General features: G+C 49.7%; 1 long non-coding RNA gene across 4 annotated transcripts; it reads right to left on the reverse strand.

The window, feature by feature from the left end:
• Nucleotides 1–1936: 1936 nt before the first annotated feature.
• LOC107970247 (uncharacterized) lies at nucleotides 1937–10755 on the reverse strand. Of its 4 annotated transcripts, XR_010156220.1 has the most exons (7): nucleotides 10304–10506; nucleotides 8980–9089; nucleotides 8506–8590; nucleotides 8094–8274; nucleotides 7480–7725; nucleotides 7150–7245; nucleotides 5382–7063 (listed from the first exon to the last, which is right to left on the reverse strand). It is a non-coding gene; the product is annotated as an uncharacterized LOC107970247 (long non-coding RNA). The 4 variants fall into 4 exon arrangements; XR_010156222.1 differs by lacking the exons at nucleotides 5382–7063; nucleotides 8980–9089 and adding an exon at nucleotides 1937–3018 and having other exon boundaries at nucleotides 10304–10510; XR_010156219.1 differs by lacking the exon at nucleotides 8980–9089 and having other exon boundaries at nucleotides 10304–10755.
• Between the last annotated feature and the right edge of the window lie 12609 nt (nucleotides 10756–23364).

Here is a 23364-nt window from a genome sequence, read left to right on the forward strand (position 1 = left end):
ACCCCATTGCCCTCTTGAATCCAGCAGTCTCTCCTATCCCAGTACAACACAGTCATCCCAGCCCCCTAAACTGGGACCTAGACCACAAATATTTTTAAAGTTTTTTTGTTACATTTTAATATTTTCATACTACGTTTGAATGTAATGCATCCCCATGGTCCAAAATACAGAAGGCACAGGTCCACCTTGCAGCCCATCTGCCCAGCACTCAATTCCCCTTCCAGAGGCCACCTCTGTCACTGACGTATCTATGTCCCTCCAGAGCTGTTCCAGTGGAAGAAAGCATTCTCCACTTCCTGTCTCTCATCCCAATCTGTCCTGCACCTTGTTGGTTTCCATTAACTATTTACCTTGAAGTTTGTCCCACATTCGTTGATGAAGAGCTTCCCCTATATGGACAGAATTCCACTGTGTAGACTTGCTAGAATTAATTTGATTAGTTCCTGTTGAAGGAAGGATAGGATTCCCCGCCTTTTGCTACCACGAGAAAGCTGCCATGAATAACAGCGCACACGTGCCATTTCGCCCAGATGCAAGTATCTGAAGGCAGCCTTCTCCAACAGGGGGTTTGCTGGGTGACAGAATGGGTGCATCGGTGTCAAATGGCCCTCCACCGGGGTTGTATCCATCCATCCTCCCACCGGCGGTGTGTGGGAAAACTGGCTTCCCCACCAATACGGTGTTTCGGGCAATGTTCTTATTTATGACACCCCAGTAAGCAATAAATGACATTGCACCGGAGTTTTGATTTGCATTTCTTTTCCATAGGATAGGCATCTTTTTGGAGGGTTAAAAGCCATTGTGGCCAGGCATGGTGGCTCATGCCTGTAATCCCAGCACTTTGGATCGCTTGAGACCAGGAGTTCAAGACGTGGCTGGCCAACATGGAGAAACCCCATCTCGATTAAAAATACAAAAATTAGCCAGGCATGGTAGTAGGCGCCTGTAATCCTGGCTACTTGGGAGGCTGAGGGAGGAGAATCGCTTGAACCCAGGAGGTGGAGGTTGCAGTGAGCTGAGATCATGCAACGACGTTCCAGCCTGGGCAACAGAGAGAAACTCCCCCTCAAAAAAAAAAAAAAAACCCGAAAAAACAAAAACAAAAACCATTTGTATTTTCTTTTCCCGTAAACTGTGCTTTCATACCTTTTGCCTACTTTCTTATTCGGTGTTGGTCTTTTTGATTGATTTCCACGTTAGGGGAACTCACTTCTGGTCTATCACACAAGTTACAGCCATGTGTTCCCAGGTGGCCACTGGCACTTTGGCTTAACTGATGGTGACTTGAGCCACGTGGACTTCTACATATTTAAATAGTTTGGTTAATCAATCTTCTCTTTTATGGCTTCTGGGCTCTTTGTGATTTTTAGAAAGGTCTCTGCCATTCTGAAATTATATTTTTCAAACAGTTTACTATAGTTTCTTCTTATAGTTTTGTGGTTTCATTTGTTACACTGAATTATTTGACATGACTCATTATCCCATTGCACAGTGTAAGGTAGACTCAACTTTATAGTTTTCCAGATGGCTACTGTAAACTAACAATACAATTATAAGCCCTCCAACTGACTAAACGAACCGCTTCTTGGCCAAAGGGACCTCAGAAAAACTTTTATTTTTATTTATTTATTTATTGAGACAGAGTCTCGCCCTGTCGCCCAGGCTGCAGTGCAGTGGCACTATCTCGGCTCACTGTAACCTCTGACTCCCATGTTCAAACCATTCTCCTGCCTCAGCCTCCTGAGTAGCTGGGATTACAGGCACCCACCACCACCACGCCCAGCTAATGTTTGCATTTTAGTAGAGACAGGGTTTCACCATGTTGGCTAGGCTGGTCTCGGACTTGTGACCTCAAGTGCTCCCCCTGCCTCTGCCTCCCAAATTGCTGGAATTACAGGCGTGAGCCACTGCACCTGGCCCGGAAAAACTTTTAAAACTGAGATCCCAACCGTGATGGAAGGGGAGGTCAGACACGCCTCATTATACACCTCCCTTTCGCAGTTTAGACACAACTGACCAGCAGTAATGTTAAAACAGAACCATAAATTAAAAAAAAAAAAAAGAACCATAATATGGACAGAACAGACTTTGTGGCAACACAATACCAAATTACAACCAGGACCTCAGGCCCTGCCAGGTGAGGGTGAGGTCACACACCCCACACTTCAACCGTGAACTCTGTCCTGCCCCCCACAAGGTGTTTCTTTTGCTCTGGCAGCTAAACAAGCCGCGGCCTCGAGATAAGCCAGATGAAAACAATCACAGCTCATCCAGGGCCCCTACGCTGAGCTACTGAGCCCCTGCTCCAGGCCCGAATTCCAGCCTTCATTAGAGAAGAGACTGATTTCAGTAACTTTCTCCAGATCAGAAGACCACGGACCATGGACCAGTTCTGGCCGGTTTGCAGACGCTCCGCACCCGTGTTCGGAAGACCTTTAGCGGTATAGGGCCTAAGTGTAATGCATTTACACGTTAAGTCTCCACCCCAAAGTGAACATGGGTAGTATATCACATGCATGTTCTTCCAATATGCATCCGTCAGGGCCACCTTCATGAATATGCATAGCTCCTCCTGTAGCCTGTTGAATATGTATGTTTAGCCAACTCCTTTAGCATAAAGCTGCTACCCCAACCCCTCCTCTTTTGAAGTGCCTGTCTCTGGCCTCTGCCACATGCCATGTGCAGGATGGCCACCTTGCAGGCTGCAACTCTTTAAAGAAATAAAATCTCCTTTCTAAATATATAGATTGTGTGATTTTTTTTTTTTCCAGTTAACAGTACCCATTGACCAACACAATTTACCCTGAACGTATATTCCTCCAGCGAGGCTCATAGAAAACCTGGACGTGGATTTAAAACTAGTTCCCGGCAGGGCGGTGTTCTTGGTGCTTTTCCTCTCGGCCGCAGCTTCTGCCGCCCTCAGGGCCCCGTGGCTCCTCTCTCCGAAATGTTTCATGAATCCGCCTCCTTCTCTCGCTCTCCACCTTGAAGCTTTAGTTGAGAACTCCGCGTTTCTCCCTGGGAATGTAGAGATGCGTTAGTGCCGGGAGAGGGCGCTGCGAGATTTCCAGATTGCGCGTGGCATCCTGTTTTCCCCGTCGCTCTGGGACAAAGCCCCCTCCCCTTCCTACCCAACCAAATCCTCTTCCTACTGGACCTTGGGGTGCCCCCTCTAGGCCCTCAGCAGTCACCACTCACCCCCTCCCTTTCTTAGCCCAGTCCCAACCTTATCGTGGGAGGGTAGGAACAGAGTCCCAGCCCAGCCTGCCTGTCCACCTTCAGGCACCAAACACCCTGAGGTCTGCACCAGCCGTTGCTCTAGCCCAGCGGTCCCCAACCTTTTAGGCACTAGGGACTGGCTTCGTGGAAGACAATTTTTCCACGGATTTGGGGGGATGCTTTTGGGATGATGCAAACACATTTATTGTGCACTTTATTATTAATTGTAATACATAATGAAATAATTACACAACTCACCATCATGTAGAATCAGTAGGACCCCTGAGCTTGTTTTCCTGCAACTAGACGGTCCCATCCGGGAGTGATGGGAGACAGTGACAGATCATCATCAGGCATTAGATTCTCATAAGGAGCCTGCAACCCAAATCCCTCGTATGCGCAGTTCACAATGGGGTTCATGCTCCTATGAGAATCTTATGCCACGGCTGATCTGACAGGAGACAGAGCTCAGGCAGTAATGCGAGCAACGAGGAGCAGCTGTAAATACAGATGAAGCTTCTCTGGGGACCCCTACGCTAGTCCGCAGAGGCGGGAGAAGTGGAGCGGCTTCTCCTCTCCAAACAATGCACCCCTCCATCCCCATCTCATCTCCTCCCATGGGCAGGTCTTGGGCAAGGCTTCATTCTCACTAGAAAAATCACCCTCCCTCCCCCATGGCCTTCCGGCTCCTGCCTTTCTTCTGGAGCCCTGGACCCAGGTGTCCATCCTCCAGCTCTGGGTGGTCCAGGGGCTTCTGATGCTGGGCATCTGGACATGGAGGTTGTGGGGAAAGGTTCCTTGAATAGTCGGGGAGAAGGGTGGAGAAGATCGGCCCTCGCCAGCAAGTCCTCTGTCAGGCCAGCATCCCATGGTTAACAAGCTCGTTCTGGGTCCGTTTCTCTGGGTAAATGGCAGTGTACAAATAGAAGTCCCTGCCCCCAGAGAGCTCACATTCCAGGTGGGAGACAGACAATAAACAAGCTAGCAACAAATACAATCACAGTGGCAGGTGGTGAAAGCGCCATGAAAAAATGACCAAGGAGCCTTCGCTCACACACTGGATTTCTTCTGGGCGCGAGCAGAAAAACCGGCGAATCCTGATCAAGAAGGCACCCTCTGGTGGCCATATGAGGAATAGGCCACAGTGACACCAGGGCGGACGCTGAGAGACCCGGTGGGGCCATGGCAGTGTCCAGGCAAGGGGACGGAGGCTTGGGCCAGGGAGGTGATGGTGGGAAGTGTAAGAAGTGGCTGGACGGAGAGTTGGTATTGTAGAGGCTTTAGGACTTGCTGAGGGAGTCAAGAATGATGTTGGGTTTCATTCTTAGCACCTTGGCGGATGGAGGCACCATTTAACTAGGAGGGGGTGGCCGCGGGAGGAGTGGGCTTAGAGCATCCAGGAATCAAGCTTCTGTCCTGGACATTTTGGGTGAGAAGCCTGTTGAACATGAAGCTGTTGAGTGTTTGGATAGAAGATTCTGGAAAAGGGGAAGGGTCCAGGCTGGAGGCACAAGCGTGGAGTTGTCCCAACGTAGATGGCATTTGCTATTGACCGAGTGTTTACATCCCTGAGAATGTATATATTGAATTCATATGTTGAAAACTAATTCCAGCGTGATGGCATTTGAAGGAGAAGCCTTTGGGAGATGATTAGGTCATTAGGGAAGAGCCCTCGTAAGTGGGCTTGTCACCTTTATAATACAGGCCCTGAGAGCTAACTAGCCCCCTCCACCACGTGAGGATACAGTGACGAGTTCACCATCTATGAACCAGAAAGCAGGTCTCACCGGACATTGAATCTGCTGGCACCGTGGTCTTGGACTTCCCATGCTCCAGAACTCTGAGAAATGAGTTTCTGGGGTTGTTGTTTTGTTTTGTTTTTTGAAACATGGTCTCACTCTGTCGCCCAGGCTAGAGTGCAGTGGTGAGATCTCAGCTTCGTAGTATATTTTGAAATCAGGTAGGGTGATGGCTCTGGCTTTGTTCTTCTTGTTCTAGACTGCTTTGGCTACTCAGGGCCTTTTGTGGTTCCATACAACGTTTAGGGTTTTTTTTTTTTTTTTCTGTGAAAAATGACGTTGGGATTTTGATAGGGATTGCACTGAATCTGTAGCTCTTTGGGTGCTACGGACATTTTAACAATACTGATTCTTCCATTCCATGAACACAAGATATCATTCCGTTTATTTGTGTTTTCTTCCATTTCTTTTATGACTCCAGAGACTAAGTCAGTATTTAAAGCAGCAGGAGGCCACCCAGGGAAGGAATGCAGCTCAAGACCCCATCCACCCCGCAGCAGCAGATGGTGGTGGGAGAAAGTCTAGGAGGCAAACTCCACTTTCAGCCTCAGCAAGGACCCTCACTGAATGCTAGGGGGCTCTCTCTCACCCCTACTCCCCACTTCCCACCAACCCCATTCTCAAACACCAACTTCTTCTTCCAGAGGTGACCTCAGTCTCCACTCTACTCAAGCCCGTCTCAAGATGACTGTGTCCTCTTCCTCCAACTTTCTACCTCTCCCACTCACGAGCTCTGGGGTCAGGCTGTGTCTCCACCCGCCTCCTCTGCTATCTGGCCGTGTGTCCCCAGTGAGTGGCTTCACCTCTGCAAACTGCTCTCCCATTGCTGATGGGGGCACCTCCCTCTCTGGATAGCCATGAGCACGGGGTGCAAGTATGTGTGTCATGTACCTAGAAGGAAACTGGCACGTAGCAGACACTGGATAAATGTCAGCGTGAGTGTGATGGGGCTGGCTTTCTCCTTTTTATCTTGTATTCCTCTCCCCACTTCTAGGGTGTCACTCTGCTCTTTCTCCAATGTCCTCAGCCTCGTTCTACTGACTCCCTCATCTCACATCCGGTCTCTCCCATCTTACAAAGAAGGAGCCCAGGGGTTTTGTCTTCGAGACCCCTCCGGCTGCCATCCACCGACCCTACCTCCCCTCCCCTGCCCTCCCCTCCAGGAAACACCCACTGCACCCTGGTTTCCTCCATGGTCAGTGAGAGTGAGATTGGACACCATTATTGGCACACAAAGATGGGGAATCTGGAGACTGGGCCGAGGAGGGCTGGGGACCAGGGACCCCAGAGAGCCAAAACCTTGGAAGCTAAATCTCCATCCTCTTCCACAGCAGTGTCCTCCTGGTGTTTGACCCACTTCTGTGGATTAGAGCATGTTTTTAGGGGAACTGCAGACTGAACTGTGTTCCCCTAAAATTCATATGTTGAAGCCCCAGTAACTCCACATGTGACTGTATTTGGAGACAAGGTCTTAAAAGACGTGATTCATCCCAGCACTTTGGGAGGCCAAGGCGGGTGGATCACAAAGTCAGGAATTCAAGACCAACCTGGCCAATATGGTGAAACCCCGTCTCTATTAACAATACGAAAATTAGCCAGGCATGGTGGTGCATGCCTATAATTCCAGCTACTCAGGAGGCTGAGGCAGGAGAATTGCTTGAATCCAGGAGGCAGAGACTACAGTGAGCCAAGATCATGCCATTGCACTCCAGCCTAGGAGATAGAGCAAGACTCTGTCTCAAAAAAAAAAAAAAGAAGAAGAAGAAGAAAAAAGAGGTGATTCAGGTAGAGTGAGGTCATGAGAGTGGACCCTCACCCAATATGCCTGGTGTGCATATAAGAAGAGGAGATTAGGACACAGACACGCACAGAGGGAAGCCCATGTGGGGACACAGGGAGAAGACGGCCACCATTAGCCAAGGGGAGCCCTCAGAAGAAACAACCCTGCTGACACCTTGATCTTGGACTTCCAGACTCCAGAACTGTGAAAAAGTACATTCCTGTTGTTGAAGCCTCCCGATCTGTGGTCCTTTGACATGGCAGCCCTGGAGAATTAATACAGGTGCTAACGGCTCCCACAATGGATGGCCCTACACCACCACTCCAGTGAAAATGCTCCCTTGAGGCTCACCTACGTATGACGTCCAGGTTTCTAAATCCAACGGTCACTTCTTGGTCCTTGTATCAGTCATGTTTCAGTGTAAGGACTAGAAGCCACATTAGGTATCTTAAGCAGAAAGAGATTGAACATAGGAAATTCAGCACCTACAACATCATAAGATGTACTCAGGGAGCGTGCTCCAGGGCCAGTTTCCAGAAATGACTCCCAGAACACCACAGAACTGACCAAGAGGGGCTGCCACCGAGGCCACAGCCAGGAAGGTGAGGAGTCAGGGGCCACCTCTAAACCCCCCACTGTGGCTGCCACCCAGGGGTTAGGATGCTACCACCACTGCTGTACCCGAATCTTGAGCCTCAGGAAGTCGGAGTCCAGATACTATGACAGAGGGTCCAGCACTGTGTCCTCTGCTGCAACTGATTCTTGACACCCACAAGGTCACTTGCCAGCAAAGACTGCCAAGAGCAGCAAGAAGAGAGCTGCTTTCCAAATCTCATGGGAGCAAATCCCATTGGTAGGATCTAATTCACATCCAGAATCACAGCTGCAAGGGATCCGGGAGGAAGGGTGGCTTTAGCTTGCTAGCCTCTGCAGTATAGAAGGGTGAGGCGGGGTAGAATGGAAGGTGAGTGAGTTGACCTGGGCCCTAGCCCACTCCTACCCTGCCTCTCTGCATCACTTGGCTAGGGCCACTCCCTCCCCTTTTCAATATTTTTCCAGTTGTCTCCTTGCACTGGTCTGGGCTCCTCTGCCTCACTCCATCTGTCAGCACACTCATACTCCACTGCAGACAAGCAGCAGGGCTTGCTCGGGCAGGGCTTTGTTGATCTCACTCAGCAGGGTGTCAGGAGGCAGCCTGGGATTGGAGCTGCAGCCCAGCAGTGCCATCAGAAACCTGGGCCCTTCTGTGTTTTGGTCCCATCACCCTCAGCACTTGCTCTGCCCCTCATGCTTACCGTTGAGAGCTGCAAGTTGGCTGCACCTGCCAGCCTCACACCCACTTTCCAAGCAGCAGGGAAGGGGGACAAACACTGCCTTCTCCTCATGAGAATTTCCTTTTATTCAGGAAGGGCCACCCTCTCCAGGGACCCTGGTTAGCCAGAAAGGTCACATGGCCATCCTTGGCTGCAAAGGAGGCTGGGAAATAACAATTTAGGTTTCAGACTCTGTAGTTAGTAGAGGAAGGAGAGCTGGAGAGGGATTGAGAATAGCTGTTGAGTGAGCCTACTTTTTAATATTTGTCATAGCCATAAAGGGAATTAGCTGGCTCACGTAACCAAGTTGTCTGGGCTTCCAGCATTGATGACGCAGAGGCCCATATGATACCATCCAGCCTCAATAGCTGTTGTTGCCCATCTCCCCACTCACCTTCCTCTGCTGTGGCTTCATTCTTAGGATCCTTCTGGTACTTAGAACTCCAGATTCACATCATCTTCCCAGCTGGACATCACAACTGGAAAGGAGTTTTCTTTGTCTAGTTGTTCCAGCAAAAGTCCCAGGACTGAATCTCACTGGACTTACTCAGGTCACCAAACCACTCTTGAACGAGTTGCCATAGCCAGGCAATGGAATACCAGCTGGACCTCTGTTCCATGGGTCACGTGAGTCCTGGGCCAAGCCCAGGTACAAAGAAAGGAATAAACTCCCCCGCTCAATGGAAAGAGGAGCACAGAATTTGCAGCCATCGGCTGGGCACAGTGGCTCAGCACTTTGGGAGGCCGAGGCGGGCGGATCACTTGAGGTCAGGAGTTCGAAACCAGCCTGGCCAATACGGTGAAACCCTGTCTCTACTAAAAATACAAAAAATTAGCCAGGCATGGTGGCACATGCCTGTAGTCTTACCTACTTGGGAGGCTGAGGCAGGAGAATGGCTTGAACCCAGGAGGTGGAGGTTGCAGTGAGCCGAGATCATGCCATTGCATTCCAGCCTGGGCGGCAAAGCGAGACTCCATCTCAAAAAAAAAAAAAAAAAAAAAAGAATTTGCAGCCATCATTAACCTACTGCCCACTAAGCTGGCTCAGCCCCCTGTAGAAACAGCATCATCACCCGCCAGTCTCCCAGGCTGGAAACCTCAAAGTCATCCTTCACTCTGCTCACCTTCACCCTCGATTTTTCACCAGGACCAGTCAGTTTCAGTATCTAATTACCTCTCACAAAGGTCCCTCACACCCCAGATCCTCTGTACCTCCAACCATCAGCATCCCTGGCCTGGGCCTTTGTAACAGCCTCCTAACAGGCCTGTCTGCATTTAATCTGTCCATCAAGTCCTTCCTTCACATGACAGCCAGAGTGACCTTTCTAAACTGCAAATCAGGGCTCACCTTGGTTCCCGGTTCTCAGGTCCCCACCATCTTGGCATGTGACCCAGAGGGAGTGAGGACACCTCTCCAAGGCTCAGCCTCACTCATAGGCAAGGCAGGCTCATAACAGAATCTCAAAGGGTTGCACTGAGGAGCACTTGGGACAAGGCATTGAACGACCCCTCGGTGGCATCTGGCACAAGAGACATTTCCCACCAAGGAGGGTTTCTTTCTTACCTATTGCCAATCTGAAAAAAATAAGAAGAGTAAATGGTGTTCTGGCATTCAGAGCCTCTCACCACCTGGCTCCCATTTCTCTTTTTTTTTTTTTTTTTTTTTTTTTTGAGACAGAGTCTTACTCTGTGGCCCAGGCTGGAGTGCAGTGGTGAGATGTCAGCTCACTGCAACGTCCACCTCTCAGGTTCAAGCGATTCTCCTGCCTCAACCTCCCAAGTAGCTGGGATTACAGGCATGTGCCACCACACCCGACTAATTTTTGTATTTTTAGTAAGGACTAGGTTTCACCATGTTGGCCAGGCTGGTCTCAAACTCTTGACCTCAGATGATCCGCTGGCCTCGGCCTCTCAAAGCACTGGGATTACAGGCGTGGGCACCTGGCCCATTTCTCCTTTGAGGTTCATCCCCCCTGCTTCCCGCTAAAGCCACACGCATACACTCACTCAGCGTTAAGCACGTGCTCCTGCCCACCAGTGTACACAGAGGTCGCCCAGTCTCCACCTCTGTGGCTTGCACATGCTGTCCCCACCACCCGGTGCCCTTCCCTCTTCCAAGCCAGCTCTCCTAACCCAACCCCTACACCTGACAACCCCTTCCCCATTTCTCCCCATGTGGAATCCATCCTTACCACTCCCGTTCATACTGTTTCAGGAACTCGTTACGTGTCAGCGGAATCATCCTGGATTGGCTTGCCTCGCCCATGTGACGGGCTCCTAGGGGTCCAGCCCTGTTCCCGGCCAGAATCCAGCCCCACGGATACCTGGGTATTGGGGCTGAAGGACCCTCAGAGGTCCCCTTGTTCACAGGGGAGCCCCAGGCGGTGGGTTCTCTGAGTGCCATCCCCGCGGCGACCACGCAGGGGAGCCCGCGGGCTGGCTTTGGTCACCTAGGAAACCGACGAGGGGTGGGGCAAGGAGGGCCAGACCCCTGCCCAGACTCTGGTCTGGCACCTCCTGTGGGCCTCGGCTCTGGAGAGCTGAGAGACCCCAGGCCCACTCCCCTCGGCCACTCGTGGCCGTGCTCTGTGCTGACTGCCTTACATGGGTTATTTCATCACATTCTGCAAAACTTCCCTTGTTTGAAAAAATGAAACAAAAACAACCTTCCCTTGAGGGAGGCGTCGTCACTAACCCCGGTTTTTTTGTTTTTGTTTTCTGTTTTTCGTTTTGTTTTTGAGACGGAGTCTCACTCCATCACTCAGACTGGAGTGCAGTGGTGTGATCTCGGCTCACTGCAACCTCCACCTCCCGAGTTCAAGCGATTCTCCTGTCTCAGCCTCCTGAGTAGCTGGGATTACAGGCGCCTGCCACCATGCCCGGCTAATTTTTGTATTTTTAGCAGAGACAGGGTTTCACCTTGTTGGTCAGGCTGGTCTTGAACTCCTGATCTCAGGTGATCCACCCACCTCGGCCTCCCAAAGTGCTGGAATTACAGGCATGAGCCACCGCACCTGGTCACTAACCCTGTTTTACAGAAAAGGAAGCTGAGGCCCAGAGAGCGGGGCAGCCAGCAGTAACGGGGAGGAGCTGGCCGTGTCTGCCCAGCTTGGTGACCTGATCTCAGGCCTGAGCCCCTCTGTGCGGGTCTCGCACTGGGTGCCTCCCAGAGCTTTCTAGGGTTTTTGGTGGCCTTTTAAAAAACTTTTCTGTAGGGCTTCATTTGTGTTGTTTTAATTGTAGTGAAATATACATAACAGAAAATGTACCATTTTTACCATTTGAAGCGTAAAGTTCAGTGACATTAAGTACATTCACAACGTGCAACTTTTTTAAGGTTGCAAAATTGAAACTCTAGCCCTACCCAGAGCAATTGGGCAAGTGAAAGAAAAAAATGGCATCCAAACTGGAAAGCAGGAAGTAAAATTGTCCCTTTTTGCAGATGACATCATCTTATATTTACAAAAACCCAAACACTCCATTCAAAAATGGTTAGGACTAATAAATTCAGTGAAGTTGCAAGACACAAAATCAACATACAAAAATCAGAAGTGTTTCTTTACACTGGTAGGAAGCAACTTGAAAAAGAAAAAAGCAATCCCATTTATAATAGCTGCAAAAAGAAAAACAAAACACACTTACGAATAATTTTTTTTTGAGACAGAGTCTCATTCTGTTGCCCAGGCTGGAGTGCAGTGGTGCGATCTCGGCTCACTGCAAGCTCCACCTCCCGGGTTCACGCCATTCTCCTGCCTCAGCCTCCCGAGTAGCTGGGACTGCAGATGCCCACCATGACACCTGGCTAATTTTTTTTTTTTTTTTTTTTTTTTGTATTTTTAGTAGAGACGGGGTTTCACCATGTTAGCCAGGATGGTCTCTATCTCCTGACCTCGTGATCCACCCACCTCGGCTTTCCAAAGTGCTGGGATTACGGGCGTGAGCCACCATGCCCAGCCATGAATAAATTTAACCTAAGAGGTAAAAGATCTCTATGATGAAAATTATAAAACACTGATGAGAGAAACTGAAGAGGACACAAAAACATGGAAAAATAACCCATGTTCATGGATTGGAAGAATTAATATTGTTAAAATGTCCATACCACACAAAGGGATCTACAGATTCAATATAATCTTTACCAAAATATCAATGACATTCATCACAGAAATAGAAAAAAAAAATCCTAAAATCTGTATGCAATCTGTATGGACAAAGCATTCAGGGCCTTTGAGCAAAAGGAAGAAAGCTGGAGGCATCACACTACCTGACTTCAAAACATACCACCAGGTTATAGTAACCAAAACAGCATGGTACTGGCATAAAAGTAGACACATAGGCCAGGTGCAGTGGCTCACACCTGTATTCCCAGCACTTTGGGAGGCTGAGGCAGGAGTTCACTTGAGGTCAGAGTTCAAGACCAGCCTGGCCAACAAGGTGAAACCCCGTCTCTACTAAAACTACAAAAATTAGCCAACCATGGTGGCTTTTGCCTGTATTCCCAGCTACTTGGGAGGCTGAGGTGGGAGGATCGCTTGAACCTGGGAGGTGGAGATTGCAGTGAGCGGAGATGGCGCTGCTGCACTCCAGCCTGGGCAAGAAGTAAGACTCTGTCTCAGAAAACAAAAACAAAAACAAAAATGGACACATAGACCAATGGAACAGAATAGAAAACCCAGATATAAATCCACGTATTTACAGCCAAATGGTTTTTTACAAAGGCACCAAGAATATACACTGGGGAAAGGACAGTCTCTTCAGTAAGTGGTACCAGGAAAATTGGATATCAGCATGCAGAAGAATGAACCTAGACCCCTATCTCCCACCACACACAAAAATCAGCTCAAAATGGATTAAAGACATAAATGTAAGACTCGAAACTATGAAAGTACTAGAAGAAAGCATAGAGAAAATGCCTCAGGACATTGGTCTGGACAAAGTGTTTTTTTTTTTTTATAAGACCTCAAAAGCACAGGCAACAAAAGCAAAAATAGACAAATGGGGAATGCAACAAGCCAAAAACATCTGCATAGCAAAGGAAACAATCCACAGAGAGAAGAGGCAACCTATAGAATGGGAGGGAATATTTGCAAACTATCCACCCAACAAAGAATTAATGTCCAGAACACAGAAGGAGCTCAAATAACTCAACAGGAAGAAAAAAAATACAATTTTTAAATGGGCAAAAGACTTGAATAGACATTTCTCAAAAGAAGACATGCAGATAGCCAACAGATACATGAAAAACAAATGTTCAACATTGCCAGTCATCAGGGAAATACAATAAAACCACAATAAGATATTATCTCACCCCAGTTAAAATTGCTATAATCAAAAAGACAGAACATGGCAAATGCTGGCAAGAATGCAGAGAAAGGGGAACTCGGCCACTGTTGGTGGGGATGTAAATCAGTACAGCTGTTATGGAAAACAGCCCGGAGCTTCCTCAAAAAACTACAACTAGCGCTACCATATGATCCTGCAATCCCACTCCTGGGTATATGTCCAAAGGAAAGAAAATCAGCATGTTGAAGAGATGTCTGTACTCCCATGTTTATTGTGTCATTATTCACAATAGCCAAGATATGGGAGCAACCTAAGTGTCTATCAGTGGATGAATAGATAAAGAAAATGTGATACATATACACAGTGGAATATTACTCAGCCATAAAAAATAATGAAATATCGTCATTTGCAACAACACGGATGAGCCTGGAGGACATTATGTTAGTGAATTAAGTCAGGCGCAGGAAGACAAATTGTCTCTCATATGTAGGAGCTAAAAAGTCAATCTCACAGAGGCAGAGAGTAGAATGGAGGTCACCAGAGGATAGAAAGGGGATCGGGGAGCAGAGGGGAGGAAGAGATTGGTTAACAAGTACAAAATGACAGCCGGATAGGAGGAATCATCTCTATCGTTCTATAACACAGCAGGAAGTCTATAGCGGACGATTTTTGTATATTTCAAAATAGTTAGATGGGAAGATTTTGAAAATAGCTAGTGTTCCCCCAACACCAAGAAATGACACATATTTGAGCCTTCAGAGATTAACACCCCAGCTGACCTCAAGAAGAGCAGAGACCGGCTCTCCCAGGGGGACCCTGCCTAGACTGCGGATTCGTGAGCAAAATCAATGCTGTTTAAATCCACTAAGACGTTTCAAAGTCATTTGTTATGGAGCAGAACAGATAGGTATTCCATAAATATGTGTTGAATGAATAAGGGAATAAACATTTCAGGGAAGACAGAGAAAGGAGAGGCTGCAGGGGAGACTGATGGAGGTGAGGAGGGTAGAGGGAATCAGAGAGTGAGAGTGAGTGACCTGAGGGCACACAGCGGGCTGGCGGCCAAAATTTTAAGTGTGGTGTCCCATGATGGAGATCTTTATTCTGCCTTTCTTCCTTCCCTCCTCCTTTCCCTTTATATTGAGAATCTCCATCTCCCACATACACAAAAAGCTAGGAATACAAAAGTAGAAGATCAAGACCAAGGAGAAAAGTAGAGGGAAATATGCCAAATGATGAGTTGTTGCTGATGAGATTCGGATTGGCCTGAGCTTCCTGGCAGCTGGGGCAAAAAGGGAAACAGGATACATTACTCAGTTCTCCTTACTGGAAAAGGAGAAGCATGTCAGTTTCTTAGCGAGATGGGTTTTCTTAACACCATGCCAGGCGAAAGCTCTTACGTGCTCTGCTGTAAGAGGCACTGGGTGACATCATGCCCTCAACAGCAAGCAAAGAAGTAGTTTCCTTGTTACTTAAAAGAACTTCTTCGCTGAAGGCCGAAGCCCAGAGCATGTCCTGACATCTTTACAGAACCTGGAGGACAGCATGGCCCTTTCTGGGGTCACAGGCATCTGAGAGCATGTTTGAAATAATGATTACAGGTTCCTCCATCGGAGAGACAGACTCAGAACTTGGGAGTCTGTATCTTAACAGGTACCCCAGGTGAGGCTGGTGTGTATCCAGGTTTGAGTTTCCCTCCCTAAGATCATCTTTCCTAAATCTCAAGAAAACACAGCCAGCCCCTGTCTTCTGCCCGTGCTCCCTCTGATCTTCCCAAGCTGCTGAGACATTCCACGGTATCCGCATTTTACAGATGGGAAGGCTGAGCCTGACTGATGCTGCTGCAGCTCACGGGTGGAGGCACTGAGGTTCAAAGCCAGGGTGACTCATCGGAATCCAAGGAGCTGCTGGCTGACACCAGAAAGAAGCTAGTCCTCCCAGCACTTTGGGAGGCTGAGGCGGACAGATTACCTGAGGTCAAGAGTTCGAGACCAGCCTGGCCAACATGGTGAAACTCCACCTCTACTAAAAATACAAAAAAATTAGCTGTGCATGGTGGCGCATGCCTATAATCCCAGCTCCCCGGGAGGCTAAGGCAGGGGAATCGCTTGAACCCGGGAGGTGGAGGTTGCAGTGAACCAAGATTTCGCCATACTCAGGATTTTGCCTTCTGGAGTGTAAAGTCAGACAGGGGCACTTCATGTGACACACATCAGCCCTTCACAAACACGACCCAGCCTCATTCCTTCAAGAAGCACGTTTTGACCATCTATTGTGTGCCAGGTTGTTGTAAGTGCTGGAGATGCAGCAGGAAGCCAGACCAGCCCAGTGTACTAACTAGATATAATATATTAACTGTATTTTCTTACTTTCTATATTCTTGATGCTCCGGCATCTGGGACCTCGTGACTAAGAATTAGCACCTCTCCCAGGGTTAGCTAATTCCTAGAGAGAGCAAATGACTTTCACATGCAAACCAACCAATTCTGAGGTGCCCCTGTCTAGTTTTACACTCCAGAAGGCAAAATCCGGAGCATCTTTTCTTTTCTTTTTTTTTTTTCCATTCCGTTGCCGAGGCTGGAGTGTAGTGGTGAAATCTCAGCTCACTGCGACCTCTGCCTCCCAGGTTCAAGTGATTCCCCTGTCTCGGCCTCCCGCGTAGCTGGGATTACAGGAACGCCCCACCACGCACAGCTAATTTTTTTGTATTTTTAGTAGAGACGGGTTTCACCGTGTTGGCCAGGTTGGTCTCGAACTCCTGACCACAGGCAATCCACCCACCTCGGCCTCCCAAAATGCTGGGATTACAGGCGTCAGCCACCGCACCCGACCCTGAGTATCTTTCAAAACACCCAGCCCTGGCCCCAGCACAGTGGCTCACGCCTGTAATCCCAGCACTTTCGGAGACAAAGCAGGAGGATCCTTTGAGCCCAGGGTTTAGAGACCAGCCTGGACAACATGGCAAGACCCCTGTCTCTACAAAAAAAAAAAAAAAAATTAGGCATGGTGGCATGTGACTGTAGTCCTACTACTTGGGAGGCTGAGGTGGGAGGATCGCTTGAGCCTGGGAGGTCAAGGCTGCAGTGAGCTGTGTTTGCTCCACTGCACTCCGGCCTGGGCAACAGAGCTAGACCTTGTCTCAAAGAAACACAAAACACAAAATCATCCAGCCCTGCCCTCAGAGCCCACAGAAGTGTTTTGGCCACTCAGTTTCCAAAGCAGGAGGACCCGGGGAGCCCCAGCGCTGCCCTGGGGTGGGGTTGGTTCTGGAGGGTGTCCAGCAAGTAGCCCTGGCCTCCCCCACGCCCCAGGGCCCATAAATGTGGACGTAGAAGCCAAAGACACAAGAACACAATGGCAGAAATGGGGACAGAGGGACCCAGCGATCACGTGTAACCGGAGATCATGTGGGAATCCATTTAGTTGGAGCTCTACAGTTATACTTTTGGGCAAAAAATGAGACTCCGTGGTAGACTGAAGCGGACACGGGTTTAACTACTGATTTCAATCTTTAAAGGACTCCCACAGACACTGAAGGAGTGGGCTCCAAAAGAGCTAGAACTCACGTCCCAGAAAGATGAGTCAGCCTTAACCATGACCACTCAAAAGTCACAACCAAACTCTGGGCTGGAGCCCTGGCCTGCCAGTGAGGACTCCCTGAACCTCAGTTTCCTGGTCTGTCAAATGGGAAACAGTCACCTTCAGATGACAGGATTGCAGGTTCCAGCCTTACCCTCCCCGTGGGGAGAGGGTCCTCCGGACTTTCCTCTTAGCCTGCCGTCCCCTCCCGTGCCCTGCTCTCCTCCTCCTCCTCTCTACTCAGAAACACCTTGGGCCTCTTGCAGCTTGACTCAAGTCAAGTTGCTTCTTTCCTGAAAACACCCTCTTCAACCCACCCCCTCGGGCTGCAGCAGATCCCACCTCTCCCAGCCCTCGTCCCTGCCCCACCTCACACCCTCCACTTCCCCCCCTCCTTTCCTCCCCACCGCTCACCCCCAGCCCCTTGCTGACCCCATGGACATTGGAGACCTCCACCTCCCAGCAGCCAGGGATATGGCCAGTCACTTCCTGGAAGGCCCTCATCTGGGAGCCTCTGACCACACCTGGGTTCCTTCATCCATCCCTCTGCTGCTCCCCCTTATTCCCATGATGGCCCCTCCAGGATCTCACAGGCTGGTCCCTTCATTCCCACCAGCAGCCCCCTCCTCCCCACCTCCCACCTCGATGCTGCCAATGCCAGGGGCTATGTTCCCAGGATCCCTTGCATCCAGGTGTGAGCATGGACCCACCCTGGCCACAGGGGCTGAGCGCAGCCAGGGTAGGCATGGTCAAGTCAGGATGTGACACCTGAGACTGCAACAGCCATCTGTGACCTCAGGGAGAAGTGACACAGAGAGAGGCTGCCCCTGGTTTGTCTGGAACCTCCGTCCATCCCACCCCATGACACACCTCCTGGGCCCGCAGGAGACCTTGGGCTTCCTCCAGGCCCCTACCGCAGTGACTTTGGCGCGGGGCAGAACCCAGGGCCCCTCTTCGTGCACGTGATACGCACGCATGCACTGGACCTGCAAGTGTGTTTTCCTGTCCCTAGCAGAAAAGGGCCCAGTCCCAAAACTACAGCTGCCTGGTTGGAAAGGGGAAGTGGGAGTCAGGGAGCAGCTGAGTCGAGGGTAGAGGCCCAGGGGCGTGGGGGAGAGGGAAAGACCCAAAGCAGAACTAGACCAGCCTCGTGCCCAGCGCCTCTGCATTCCCTCTCAAGCCACCCAGCCCTTACATTTGGCTGTTCCTACGGCCAGGGACACCGTCTCCTCACCTTCTCCCTCAAAAAGTCCTGTTTGACCTTCAATAGTGTCAAACTACTGATTTCAATCCTCAGACCAAACAGTCAAGACTCCAGATGAGCATTCATGCTCACTGAATGGGTTAAGAGCCCCTCTGTGCCCTGGGCTTATCGCAGAGCATGGGTGCTGGCTGTTTAATTTTCTGTCCCCAGCACCCAGCTGTCAGCCTGGCTCAGAGTCTGTGCTCAGAACTCGTAGCCATCTACGAGGTATGAGGTATGAGATAATCTCACCTAAAATTGTCCCTCCATTTGAAATCCCAGCACTTGAGTCCCCCGCTTGGGTTGAAGTGCCCAGAGATGCAGGATGCACACCATCTCCAGACGGCAGGACCAGGTGCTCAGACATCTGCGTGTGTGGCACACCTGTCACTCGAAGCTGGGCTATGTCCTTCCTGGCTTGCTTTTGCAATCCCTTCATCTACACAGGAAAGGAGGCACGACTACATTCGCTTTGCAGACAGGGACACAGACGCAGAGGTAAAGTCGCAAATCCCACACTGGTAATGTTGGGATTTGAACCCAAGTCCAGGGGTTCTCAGGCAAGAGGGAGGTCACCTACGTGGGACACCGTTAAGGAGAAACGGAGAAGGCAGCTTTGGCCCCCACCCTGCTCTGCCTCTGCTAGGCGTCAAGGCTGGTGTGTGTTAACATGCGGAGACTGACATTCTGGGCTCCCGCAAGCACCCTGAATGTGGCCACCACCCTGTCCACCTTCTCTCCCCACGCTCCTCCAAACCCCTTTTCCCACAGCTCCTACCCTCTCTTTTGTTGTTGGTGGTGATGAATAAAATCTCTAAATACCAAGAAGATTCAAATCACCGTAAATCCTACAACACAGGGACAGTGACTGTCACCACATTGGTGACTGTCCTTTCCAGATAAGATCTTTCATCATCTGCTTACCTGGGAGGCAGTGAGTGGGCGAGCCACGAACCACATCCAGCCCATGGTGTTGGCCTCCACCATGTTCTCCAGCTCAGCATTTTGCCATTTTGTCAAACTACTTGAGGATGAATCTCACAGAAAAGCAGATGAATGCAGCCATGCTTGGAAAACAGAGAAACCAGCCATCCTGTACTCTTGTCTCTCCATGGTGGCAGTCAGCTAGGGCCAGGACCAGCTGCCCACTTCATATGGGACAAGCCACTCCATTTTGCTACAGTCCCCACCGTTCCCCGCTGTGTCCCTAAGTGGGCCCACTCCCCTCATTGGCTTATTGTCTCACCCTTCAGGGCATTCAAGCTGGCAACCCCTGCTCTAGGCCTCTCCAACCGCTAACATCGATCAAAAACTGACGACAGACCGAGCGCCACTCCAACACACTTGACATGGCTTGACTCAGAGATCCCGTCACCAATGATATGAGGCAAGCACCCTTATTATGCCTATTTTACAGATGAAGAAACTGAGGCTCAGGGAGGTGAAGTCAATCACCTAAGACCATGGTAAGAAAGTGGCAAGGCTGGAATTTGAGCCCAGACCGTCTGGCTCCCGAGTCTGGGTTCCCGATCCCCATGCTACATGAAAACACACAAATTCACAGTTCTATGTTGAGGATAACTTTCCATGTTTATCAATATAACCTAGGATCAAAAATAGCAAGAGGGGGCCAGGTGCGATGGCTCATGCTTGTAATTCTAGCACGTTGGGAGGCTGAAGCGGGCTGATTACTTGAGGCCAGGAGTTCGAGACCAGCCTGACCAACATCGTGAAACCCTGTCTCTACTGAAAAAAAATACAAAAAGTTATCTGAGCATGGTGGTGTGTGCCTGTAGTCCCAGCTACTCGGGAGGCTGAGGCATGAGCATCATTTGAGCCTGGGAATCAGAAGTTGCAGTGAGCTGCCACTGCACTCCAGCCTGGGAGACAGAGAAAGACTCTGTCTCAATAAATAAATACATAGCAAGAGTGAATGTTGGTTTTATCTGCCTAGCTTTCCTTTTTTCAGAGAAATGCCCCTCACCTTGTGGCTCTGGTGGGCCTGTCCATCCCCTCTCACCTCCCTTCTGGCCACATGGCTGGGCACATAACCCAGGCCTGACCCATCATGCTGTTTCTCCCACACTGTTGCAATGATTGTTCCAGGGGTGGGGCACATGACCCAGGCCTAGCCAATCACAGTCTTTTCCTGGGAAATTTCTTTTTGGTAAGCCCTCTCTCTGAAATCAAAGATGATTTGATGTGAGCCTGGAACTGAGAGACAGAGAGGGAGGGAGAGAATTAACAAGGACACTTAAGAGTCTCGGGTAGGCTGGGCATGGTGGTTCACGCCTGTAATCCCAGCACTTTGGGAGGCCAAGGAGGGCAGATCACGAGGTCAGGAGTTCCAGCCTGGCCAACATGGTGAAAGCCCATCTCTACTAAAAATACAAAAAAAAAAAAAAAAAAAAAATTAGCTAGGCATGGTTGCAGGTGCTTGTAATCCCAGCTACTTGGGAGGCTGAGGCAGGAGAATGACTTGAACCCGGGAGGCGGAGATTGCAGTGAGCCGAGACCGCACCACTGCAATCCAGCCTGGGCAACAGAGTGAGACTCCATCTTAAAAAATAAAAATAAAAAAAGAGTCTCTGCTATCTCTATCCCCAAGGCCAACCCCGTTCCAGACTGTTGAGAGACTGAGCCGCTCAATTCCCATTTAAGCCGGTATGAGTTACCATTACATACAACTGGAAGTAGATGCTTGAATCCTACATCGTAATTCTTCTCTTTCATGACTCGCACTGACCCATCATCCAGACACGGTACAATTTTTTTAACCATTCGCTCTCCGATGAGCCTTTGAGCTCTTCCCCAAATTCTCTGGTTATCAGTGGTGCTAGGAGGAGCCTCTGTGTTACGGGCAAGTTCTAGAACTTGAACATCAGCATGTGCCCCACTGCCCTTGACCCCCATCCCTGCCTATGGCTTACTGGGTCGCAGGCCCTCCTTCCTGGATCCAGCTTCCTTCTCTCCCATTGCCCGTGCTCTTGGTCACTGGACGAGGAGTGACAGGTCTGGGGGAAATCAGGCACATCTAGAGAGATCTGTGCTCCGGAAACCCTACTCACAGCTCAGGTTCACAGGCAGACCTTCAGCAGTTTCAGGATGCTCCACTATGAGAGCCTCCAGGACGCTGTCTCCAGTTCTGAGTCCTTGAGGAAAAAATCAGAAATCAGAGAAAATGAGAAAGGGGAAGGACTGCAGAGAGGATTCACTCCCCCAACACACACCTTGCCCACCACCTGCCACCTCCCATCTGGCCTAGTGACTCAACCATGTGCCCCATGAGGGCAGGACGTTTGTCTGTGCCAATGCCAGGAACAGTGCACGGCTCATAGCAGGCCTTCAATAAACATCAAAGGAATAAATAAATGAATGGATGGATGGATGGATGGATGGATGGGCACTCTGACCGTGCAGCCAAAATGGGCTTAAGGGCAGATTCTGCTTCTAACTCACTCTGTTAAGTCCCTTCCCTCTCCCAGCCTCCGTTTCCCATCTGTAAGATGAGGCCATGGAATTAGACCTCCTCTAAGCTTCTTCCATCTCTCTCGCCCTTGGGCCATTGGCACCACGTGAGGAATTCTGAGCTTTTGGACGAACAGAAAATGTTACCCAGATGGTTTTGCTATTATTTGATTCAGATGCTAGACCCTTCCTATCTCTCCCTCAAAGGAAGTGCAGGGAGTGGGGAGGGCAGGTCGGTGAACTTCTGAAATGTTTAAAGTGACGCTTGTACAAGCTGAGTGTGGGGATCTGAAGTCAGACAGTTCAGGGCTTGAATCTGAACTTTGCTTTCTCCTGGCTGTGTGACCTTGGGCAAGTGATTTAACCTCTCTGAACTCAGTTCCCTCATCTATGAAAGAGGGGTTGTAATAATGTAAGTTGTTGAATGGTGGAAAGGGTTAAATGAGATGACAAGCACTTAGCACAGTGTCTGGCACTCCATAGCAGGCACTCTAGAAATAGCAGTGATGGTTTTTTCAGGACCTCCCAGATCTCGTGTTTGGAGACTCTCATTTGTTGTCCCAGAACCAACTGCGGATCCCCTGCCTGGTACACAGGTGGGAACCAGAGCCTGATGCAGCGCAGAAGGACTGATCTCAGGCCAGAAAGTTTTAAGGGGATTCCTTCCCGTTTTCACCCTTCCTCCTACCTGGAATTTAGACATGATAGCTGGAGATCGAGCAGCCACTTTGGACCATGAAGAGAATTTGAGGACAGCAGCCGAAAGTTAGAAGGATCCTGGATCCATGCCCAGGCTGCTACAGGGCAGCCGTGTGTTGCCCACTTCAGGTTTCTTTCTTGTAAGAGATCAATAAACCTCTCGTTTCTTTAAACCATTATTATTATTTGGGTTTTCTGTTTCATGTAGGCAAACCTAACCTGAACTGTCTCCATTTTGTAGATGATTTAAAATGATTAAAAATGAGGCTCGGAGGGGAAGGAAGAAAATCACACAGCTCACAAGAGCTGAGTCAGGATTCAAATCCAGTTCTCTGTGGCTCCCCTGGGTCCAGCTTCCTGCTCTCCTCATTGCCTGTGCTATTGGTTCCCAGCAAATCTTGCAGCCAAACCTGGACAAGGAGTGATGGAGAAAATGATGAAGTCAGTTCTGCTAAACTCTTTGCTGCTCACAGTGAAAGAGTCCCTCCCTCCCAGGCTGTCTGCATATAAGCCGTTAAACATGACCAGCGTTGTGGGAAAGAGGGAGGGGAGGTGTCATCACAACGGACCTCACAGAGGAGGTGGTATTTGAGGTATGTCTTAGAGAATAAGACAGTAACAATAGCTGAACCACACAACCGTGACCATCCATCAGACAAAAGGGAAGTGCCAGATGCCAAACCGTGGCCTGGTCAAGACACATTTACTGGATCAGCCGCAAGATCAGGCAGCCTTCCCCAAGGCCATCCCAGGTTCAGTGGTTTACTAGGTGGACTCCCAGGACTCAGCTCATGGTCATACTTACGGCTATGATCTATGGCAGTGAAAGGACTCAAAGCAGAATCCGCAAAGGCGCCGTGGCGAAGTCCAGAGGAAACCAGGTGCAGCTTCCAAGAGTCTGCTCCCAACAGAGTCACACGGGACACGCTCAATTCCTCCAGCAACAAGTCGTGAAAGCACCTGTGAGATGGGATGCTGCCA

Source organism: Pan troglodytes, chromosome 23 (assembly GCF_028858775.2).
Source record: "Pan troglodytes isolate AG18354 chromosome 23, NHGRI_mPanTro3-v2.0_pri, whole genome shotgun sequence".
NCBI classification, from domain to species: Eukaryota; Metazoa; Chordata; class Mammalia; order Primates; family Hominidae; genus Pan; species Pan troglodytes.